Below are 10,468 nucleotides of genomic sequence, written 5' to 3' on the forward strand. Positions count from 1 at the left end.
ATTGTTTTTGCAGGAACACTGCTTTTACACTATAAGTGAATTCCTTAGTACAAAATGATCGTAAATAACTTTTGTTTCACAATATTTGACTATATGAATCGTTCTGATAAGGAGCAAAAATGATTATAAATAACATATGTCACAAGGTTTAACTACATCTAACAACAAACTGTATAAATATGAGGTGGATGCTCAGCTCAGTTACACCAAACAACACCTTATAATCAGGAGTTTATCCACTTCTTTACACAAGTAAGGCTTACAAAGAACTGGATGGCAGAACTGCACAAAGATAATGTTTAGCTTAGTTCAAAGACGATGCTCAGATTGATACTGGTGTCGAACTCATTGGCGCCACATAGCCCCCCCCCCCCCCCCACAGTACGGAGTACTCTTGAGATGCCAGGGGGGGGGGGGGGGGAGTGACTATGGCATGGGCAGGGGTGGTTCGTGGGAGCTGGACCACGGTCAGCTCGACAGCGTCGTCGGGGAGCTGTGTGGGTAGATGTCACGAAGGAAGGTCCGACCACCGAACCTGGAAGTCATTGAAGCACGCCGGGCGTCATACTGGGCATGCTGGTCATGTGGTGACAGGTAGGCCAGTGGTTTGCGGGAGGAACGGAGCGACGACAACGATGTCCCCGGTGGGCGTGGCGAACACACGAAGCATGTCCAGGTTGACATCGAGCGAGAGGGGAACACATTTCACCAGGTGGCAGGGAATGGCGGAGGTTGTGTCATGAGCACCGGATGAAGGGAAACACATGACAAACAGTGTGTCATCACTTAGTATTATAGAGATGTCGTGGATTATGTCCGGGGAGACAAGTACAAACACCTCGAGCGAGGGCATGTTCAAGATGGGGGGGGGGGGGGCGGCGTGAGAAACCTTGACAGGGCGAGGCAGGCGATGGGGAGAGGTCGAAGTGACCAGAGAAGGGCCCGGCGGCAAGGGCGTGATCGTAGGTAAGCTTGATGTGGGGAGCATGTGATCACTCGATGGAGTGCGTGAGACTGGAGTAGAGGGCAAGGTCAGAGAAGAGCATGACGACTGGAGCTGGAAGTCACTCGACCAAGTGTGTAAGTCCAATGTAGAGGGAGTGGTCGGAGCGTCGTGAGCCACGACAGTGAGTGGCGTGGTCGTGGCCTGAAAGTGGGTAGAAGCAGGCTCGACATGAGCAGGCTTAAGTCTGTTGAGAGAGACTGTAACAGCTGAATCTTTTATCTGGATGTCATAGGTGTTGGCTGAGCGCCAGAGAACTCGGTATGGGCCAGTATATGGAGGTTGGAAGGGAGCACGGACAGTGTCATCTCGGAGCATGACACACTCGCACTTGTTCAGAGATTTTGGGACGTGAACCTTACGGTGGAAATGGCTGGCAGGCAGAGGGATGTGGAGGTTGATGAAGTGGCTTGTGATGCACTCCACAAAGGAAGGTAAGTCAGACTGAGGGAGAGGAGTGGAAGGGCTCACAAGTTCGCCAGGGAGAACAATGTTTTGGCCGTATACAAACTCTGCTATTGTGCCTTTGAGTTCTTTTTTATAGATCGCACGAATGCTGAGTAAGACAAGGGGAAGGGCCTCCGTCCATAGAGAGTCGCGGCATTGAAGATCCTTGTTGAAAGTGCGGTGCCAGCGCTCAACTAGCCCGATACTTTGCGGGTGATATGCTGTGGTGCTGGATGCTGCAAATGTTACAAATCTCATTAACAGGTCCAACTCAAAATGTCTGCCCTGGTCAGTCGTGATGATAGCTGGACATCCAAAACGCAATACCCATGACTCGATGAAAGCTCGAGCAACAGTTTCTGCCATCATAGGGGAGGGGGACAGCCTCGACCCAGCAAGTTGTTCGGTCAATAGACGAGAGAACTTAATGAAAGCCATTAGAGGGGAGGGGGGGGGGGGGGGAGGGCTGACAATGTCAATATGAATATGCTGGAAGAAATGCCCAGGAGGGATAAAAAAAGCGCCGAGGGGGAGGGGGGGGGGGGTGGGGGTGGGGGTTGAAATGTGCTTGTGTACTTTGCAGCGTTGGCACGCAACACAGGAGTGTGCCCATTGCTGGCAGTCCTTGTTGACGTTTCTCCACACAAAGTGCTCTGCTACGAGGCGGGCAGATACACGAACACCGGGGTGGGCTAAATTATGCTGTGCGTTGAAGACAGCTCGACGGAGCGTGGTTGGGATGAGGGGGTGGTACGTGACCATACTGTTGTCGCACCAGATCTCACCAGAAATGCCAGGGAAGCTGGTGCGGACGAAGTGTAGTGAAGAGGCAGAGTCTGAAATCAGGTTTTGCGTGTCCTCGTCGGAAAGTTGGAGGTTGGGCAGTTCAGAGAGGTCTAACAGCGAATGAATGGCGTTGACTCATGAAAGGAAATCAGCAATTATATTGTCAGCACCCTTTATATGTCTGACATTGGTAGTGAACTGAAATATGAAGTCCATGCATCTGAAGCGGCGAGGAGGCGGGTCAGCTGGCGGGTTTGAAATGGCCGCAACCAGGGGTTTGTGGTCTGTTAAAACATAGAAAGAGCGTCCCTCAACGTCAGTCTTAATATGCTTGATCGCTTCGTAGACCGCGAGCAACTCCCTGTCAAACACGAAATATTTCCTCTGTGCGTTGGTGAGCTTGCGCGAGAAGAACTGCAGAGCCGTAGTTTGGCTGTCAACTGTCTGGCTAAGGACAGCACCAATGCCGGTATCGCTCGCATCTGCGGTGATGAAAAGCTGCGCATTGGGATGAGGATGTGCGATGGTGCAGGCCTCGGCAAGAAGATTTTTGAGGGCAGTGAAAGAGGCAGTCATAGCAGGGGTCCATGGCACAGGCCGAGATCCAGAAGTCTTGGTGCCTGCCAAGGCATCCATCAGTGGAGCCTGAATCTCTGCAGCTCGAGGTAGATGACGGCGATAATAATTAACCGTCCCCAGAAAGTACCAGAGCTCTTTGAATAATGAAGGTCTGGGTAGGATTAGTATTGTTTGTACTTTCTCAGGGGGCGGTGAAATGCCGTCGGCAGAGACTTGAAAACCAAGAAGAGTGACAGCAGGTTGATGTAGCTGAAATTTGTCCTGGTTGGTCTTGATGCCTGCTGTCACGAGAGTGTTCAAAACAGTTTGCACATGTCGAATGTTGTCCTCGACTGAGGAGCTGAACTCAAGAATGTCATCAAGCTATGCAAAGCAGAATTTTAGTTCGAATAGCACTTTGTTGATGAAGCGTTGCCAGGTCTGGGTTGCGTTTTTCATACCGAAGGGCATGAATTGAAACTGAAATAACCTGATTGGGGTGGTGATTGCTGTCTTCTCAATGTCTTCAGGAGCCATGGGGATCTGGTGGTAGGGCCATTTGCAATCTATGACAGAGAACGTGGTCGCACCTGCGAGGAACTGGTAAAGTTGGCTGTGTTGGGTATGGGGTAGGTGTCCATAATTGTTCATGCGTTTAGTCGATGGTAGTCTCCGCACATGCACCAGGACCCGTCTTTTTTGGGTGTCATATGAATGGGTGTAGACCAGCTGCTGGCAGAGGGTTCAATGACGCCGGAGCTTATAAGTTCAGAAATCTGCTTTTAAAGGTCGGAGAGGCGCTCGGGACAAAGTCGACGTGGTTTACTGGAGATCGGGGGGCCTGGCGTGAGGCAAAGCTTGTGAACCATGCCATTGGTGATGACGGAAATGTTGCCGGCGGCACAGGAGGCAGTTTGTTTACAATGTGTTGCGGGCAGGGCAGGCGAGGCGAGGTCGTCATGTTTGGAGCCACTCGTTGGATCCGACGAGAGCCGAGGCGGCGAAGTGTCCCAGGAGTCAACGTGACAAGATGGCCGCCGGCCCGAAGCAGTGGCACCATGGTTGGGCGAGTTCGATAGAGCTTGTGAAGGTCCATTGTCCGAGGGCGCGGCTGTGGCAGCACAGTCGCGGGCGACATGCTTGGCGTGAGTGCACTGTTTGTGTTGTCAGTGGCAGTCGCACGGTGGCGCGCAGGAGCCGAAGTTGCACTGTTTGAGGGGCTGTCTGCGAGGGGCGGGGTAGGAGCCATCAGTTCAGGAACACGTGACGCTCGTCGTGCATGCACACTTGTGTCTGGCTGAGTGTCAAACGCTGCCGTGTTAGGGGGGTGTGGCACTGCGGAACTGTCAGTACACATTATGGCAGTCTTGATAGCACAGTTGTGAGGGGTAGCGGGAGGTAAACACACAGAAGCTCGATTGCTGGGATTGCTAGCAGATTCAGCACACTTACTGACCTTGCTTTGTCCTTGATGTAGTGTCTGTAATTCCTTTGCTCCATCAGAGAGCTGGAGCTGTGTTTCGTAGAGCCAGAGGGAGAGCTCGAAGTTTTCCTTGCATAGGTGAGCGACATGTTCAAGCTCGACAAGGCACTTATGTGTGGTTTCTTGTAACGTCGTCGACAGAGACAAGCATGTACGGATGAGATGATCCTGGAGCGATGTGTCACAGGGTGGGTTGTTTGACGGAGCACAGGCGAAGTGAGTCTTGGACGGGTGGTGAATCACAGTGTTTCGCACTAGGTCCTGTGAAAGTTTGTGGTGTCACAAGAAGTCAATGCCCAGTATAGGCTCGTCAATTTCACACACTAAAAAAACCCACTTGAGTTTTCAGTTTGCGGAGAGTGAGATGACGTGTGAGGTTGAACCCGAGCATAGTAGTTTAGTTGAATCCACAGCTTGCAGTGAAGTATGAAGGATGTTCGACGACGCTAAGGACGTGGGCAGCAGTGAAACATCGGCGCCTGTATCCACTAGAAAGAGGTATCCTGACGAAATATCTTTAATGTAAAGTCGTCCACAATCATCCGATCGTTCCCTGACAGAATGGAGCACTGGAAGGTCATGTTGTGTGCAGGAGGCGGCACCCAGACCTACCTGCAATTGGCATTTGGGAAGCAGCAGGGTGGTCTGCAGTTCTGTGCCGCCTCACCAAACCGTGTCTGGAAGTAACAGTATGGGTAGTGCGGTTGCATTTCCTGTGGAAAGTTCATTACCAGAGGTGGTGGTTGAGGTGCGGTGGCCGCAGCCGGTTTGGTTGCAGGATGGGGCAGGACCAAGGGCGGAGCCAGTGACGTCCCAGCTGCTTGTTTACTGCGTCCCAGAGCAAGCAAAACAGTCGCTACAGTGTGGCCCCAGCAGTGGGACGAGGAACCTGAACCTGAGACTTGCCAGGTAGGCAGTGGCTGGCGAAATAGAGCAGTGATGCATCATGTAGTTTGTCAGCAATTGCCATTCATTGCTTGACAGGTTCAGGAGATCTCTGAGCCAGAGCAAAGCGAATGTGAGGAGCTAGTTTATCTAACCAGATGGCGAGGAGAGCTGTGTCAGAGAGTAGATCATTGCTGACCAGGGCCCGTAGCCGTCTCCAGAGTTGTGAAGGTTTGTCATTGCCTAGTTGCTCGACGTGGAGCACTTGCTGTATTGCTGTCTCAGTTGAGCACACAAGCCAATGTAGAACAGTGTTTTTGGCTAAAGTGTACCGGGTGGCTGAGTCCGGGGCACAACCAGGTCAGCAATCAAGTCCTCCTGGTCGCGCAGGTGGGTGATAAGGCACAGAAATCTGGTTGATTCGTCGAGTTTGAAATGGTCGAACACTTTGTCCACAATTTTGAACCGGGTTTGTCAGGATTGAATGGTGGCAGTGTCGGTAAGCATTGTAGAAGGTTCGGAAGAACAGGTTGAGTTGAATTCATTGGGGCACTGCCTGAAACGAGCTGCTGTTGCTGCAGTATTCCAGGAGAGTGTGTCTCCAGGATATGTGGCGACGATGGCTGATCGGGTGGCAGCGTGAAGGTGACGCATTGTAGTTGAGCGCGATCCGTCGCGACACGGAAGGCCAGCGCAGGTGAGACACCGTAATGTGTCAATTGCGGTTGCGGAAGTTCAACACATTACGGATTGATGTTTCACAGAAGACCAATGAGGATGAGGCACCAAGATGTGCCGAGAACGGTAGCAGAAGCTCGACTGGAGCCTTCGCGGGGGCGACAGGCGAGAAAAATTTCGAAGTTTGAAAACGCGGGCCAGTCCACGGGAAACTCAACGTACGAGTCGGAGACACCTGGTTGCAGGGAGGCTGTGGAAGTGCGGGCTGTCCAGAAGCACAGTGAGGAAAATGATGAATGTCGGACAGAATGTGTGAATGTTCACTGTTCATAGTCACTCCACTCAAAACGGTGTGCAGATAAGGTGAATGTCGTGGCACAAAACACTGAGGTGTAGCAGTAGAACGGAGATGGAGGTCAGTCACAGATAACAAGCTATTGTTCCTGTTGCAGGCCGTGGTATTGAAGCAGGAAGGCATGTGCTGATGCTGAACCGAGGCAGGCGTGGGCGTGGTCAGATGTTGAGGAGGTTGACCTGTGAACAAAGCAGTTCTGGCCACATGGCAGGAATCTGTGTGGTACTGCACGGATTGTGGCATGGCAAACCGTTGTCCTGTCGGTGGTAGGTTATCCAACGAAGCATTTGCAGAAATCAGCATTGATCCCGCACTGCACTGAGATCCGTAAGAGGTAACTGCACCGTCGATGAGGGAGGGCACATGTGGTGGGAACAAAGGCATCTGATAGCCGGAGTCATGCACACTTCTAACCTCACTTATTGTTGCAGGCACAAAAACGTCCAGCGAAATCGGCGTAATCGTTGAGTGAGAGGCATCGTGTTGCAGTCCTGGCGTGCGTACATCGCCTGCAACTCGATGAATGTCGATCACAAAATCCAGCGTTAGGCGCTGGGCTGAAGCCATTGTTCGAATGTTGTGTTGATGTAATACACGTGAAAATAACCGACGTGGAGGCCACAGACACAGTAAAACAGTGAAAACAGAAGACGTTACAACTCGGGGTCACCAGTGAGGTGGATGCCCGGATCGATTACACCAAACACCTTATAATCAGGAGTTCATTTATTCACCTCTTTACACAAGTAAGACTTACAAAGAACTGGATGGCGAAACTGAACAAAGATAATGTTTACCTTAGTTCAAAGACAATGCTCATATCGATACTGGTGTCAACCTTGTCGGCGCCACAAATATATTAATGTATACAAACTTACAGCATCCATACATTTTAAAATGTCCATGGATGGCTAAATAAATAAAAGCATAGATTTACTAAACATTATGCTATGAAAAAAAAATTTGTCACCATCACATAACTTAGTAACTACTCAAATCAAAATTAAGGGGATGGAAGTTGTACCAAATCATTGTCCTATTTCTCCAGTCAACTCTGAGCACTACTATCATTCAGCCAGAAGATTAAATCCTCACAAAATCACAAAATGTTACGAAGTAGTTGACCTGTCAGAATATTCACATCACAGTTATAAGAAAATAAGCAAAACTATTGTTCTTTGTCCCAGTATTACCACTTTAAGCTCATAATTTCTCAGAACACAAACAGAAGTTTTCAGATAACCTATAGATCTAATAATGCAGCATTATATGACTTGTACCTCAATAAAATATTGTTCTTTCTGTTAAGCTCTCATTCCCAGCTGCAGTGTCATGAATTGTATAATATACACAGTACCCGCTGTTGCCCATTTCAAAATTTAGATCATCAATACAGTTACACCGCATTTGTTTGTGTACAGTTATCATCAGATCCATTATTTTGCTTACCTTTCTTACCTTGTTAGCTAGTGAAGTGCATTCTCAAACAATATCCCTACTGCAGAGACAGGCTCCCTAAACATGATTTTATTATTTCATTTTTACTTCATTAACTAATAAATAAACACCTGCTCTGCTTATCCAATGCAAAATTGATTATACTAAAAGAAGTCCACAGTAACAGACCCTTATGCTATGGCAAACTTAACTTTCATTAATGATCAGACAAAATTATCACTTAGAAAAATTATTATTTCATTGTATTCCATCAAACTCCCCCTTTTGGATCTCCAGGCAGGGACTACCCTGGATGATGTCATCATCAGGAAAAACAAAACTGGCATTCTACAGATTGGAGGATGGGATGTTAGATCTCTTAATTGGGCAGGCAGGTAAGAACCCCACCCTCCATGAACGATGGACCATGCCATTGGTGAGGGCGCTTTCGTGCTTCAGCGATACAGATAGCTGTACTGTAGGTACAACCACAATCGAGGGGTATCTGTTGAGAGGCCAGACAAACGTGTGGTTCCTGAAGACGAGCAGCAGCCTTTTCAGTAGTTGCAGGTAAACAGTCTGAATGATTGACTGATGCAGGGAAACAGTCTAGATGATTGACTGGTCTGGTCTTGTAACATTAACCAAAACAGCTTTGCTAAGGTACTGTGGACAGCTGAAAGCAAGGGGAAACTACAGCTGTAATTTTTCCCAAGGACATGCAGCTTTACTGTATGGTTAAATGATGATGGTGTCCTCTTGGGTAAAACATTTTGGAGGTAAAGTAGTCCCCCATTCGGATCTCTGGGCAGGGACTACACAGGAGGATGTCTTTATCAGGAGAAAGAAAATTAACGTTCTACAGATTGGAGCATGGAATGACAAATCCCTTAATCAGGCAGGTAGGTTAGAAAATTTAAAAAGGGAAATGCATAGGTTAAAGTTAGATGTAGTGGGAATTAGTGAAGTTTGGTGGCTGGAGGAATAAGACTTCTGGTCAGGTGAATACAGGGTTATAAATACAAAATCAAATAGGGATAATGCAGCAGTAGGTTTAATAATGAATAAAAAAATAGGAGCATGGGTAAGCTACCATGAACAGCATAATGAATGCATTAATGTAGCCAAGACAGCCACGAAGCCCATGCCTACCACTGTAGTACAAGTTTATATGCCAACTACCTCCACAGATGATGAAGAGATTGCAGGAATGTATGATGAGATAAACGAAATCATTCAGATAGTGAAGGGAGATGATAATTTAATAGTCACTGGGGACTGGAATTCAACAGTAGGAAAAGGAAGAGAAGGAAAAGCAGTAGGTGAATATGGACTGGGGCTAAGGAATGAAAGAGGAAGCTGCCTGCTAGAATTTTGCACATAGCACAACTTAATGATAGCTAACAATTGGTTTAAGAATCATGAAAGAAGGTTGTGACATGGAAGAGGCTTGTAGACACTGTAAGGTTTCAGATAGATTACATAATGGTAAGACAGAGGTTTAGGAACCAGATTTTAAATTGTAAGGCATTTCCAGGGCCAGATGTGGACTCTGACCTCAATCTATTTGTTATGAACTGTAGATTAAAACTGAAGAAACTGCAAAGAGGAGGGAATTTCAGGTGATGAGACCTGGATAAACTGAAAGAACCACAGGTTGTAGAGAGTTTCAAAGAGAGCATTAGGGAACAATTGACAAGAATGGGGGAAAGGAATACAGCAGAGGAAGACTGAGTAGCTTTGAGAGATGAATTGTGAAGGCGGCAGAGGATCAAGTAGGTAAAAAGATGAGGGCTAGTAACTGACCCCACGAGTTATATGATAGATTACTGAATGGCAGACCTATGTTTCTAGCATTTGTAGAACTTTTGACAATGTTGACTGGAATACCCTCTTGGAAATTCTGAAGGGATCAAATACAGGGAGCGAAAGGCTATTTACAATTTGTACAGAAACCAGATGTCATTCATAAGAGTTGAGGGGCTTGAAAGGGAAGCAATGTTTGGGAAGGGAGTGAGACAGGATTGTAGCCTATCCCCAATGCTATTCAATCTGTATATTGAATAAACATAGAACAATTTGGAGTAGGAATTAAAATCCATGGACAAGAAATAAAAACTTTGAGATTTGCTGATGACATTGTAATTCTGTCAGAGACAGCAAAGAACCTGCACGGGCAGTTGAATGGAATGAACAGTGTCTTGAAAGGAGGATATAAGATGATCATATAAAAAAGCGAAATGAGGATAACGGAATGTAATCAAATTAAACCAGGTCATGTTGAGGGAATTAAAGTATGAAAAGAGGCACTTAAAGTTGTAGATGGGTTTTGCTATTTGGGGAGCAAAATAATTGATGATGGTCGAAGTAGAGAGGATGTGAAATGTAGACTGGCTATGGTAAGGAAAGTGTTTCGAAGAAGAAAACTTTGTTAACATCGAGTATAGATTTAAGTATCAGGAAGTCTTTTCTGAAAGTATTTAATAATAATAATAATAATAATAATAATAATAATAATATTTATTCAACACTGAATAATCAAATACAGTCCCTAGAAATAATACAGTTTCAGGACATCATATAGATTATTCTTCTGAATACGTCAGTTTATAAATTACAAACTAAAGATTTGTTTTCATTAATAAATTTTACATTTTGATAAATTTTACATTTGGTAGTATACAACCACAATATTACAAATATTGTTGTTATCAACATTATATTAGTTGTAGATTACTTAAAACAATGAGCTTGACATACTTACGAAGCACTTTTCACATAGATATAGCACTTGTCAAGGGAATAAAAATGGTTTTCAATTAGAATTCTTTTTAGC

The sequence above is a fragment of the Schistocerca serialis genome, chromosome 1 (assembly GCF_023864345.2).
Source record: "Schistocerca serialis cubense isolate TAMUIC-IGC-003099 chromosome 1, iqSchSeri2.2, whole genome shotgun sequence".
In the NCBI taxonomy this organism is placed as follows: domain Eukaryota; kingdom Metazoa; phylum Arthropoda; class Insecta; order Orthoptera; family Acrididae; genus Schistocerca; species Schistocerca serialis.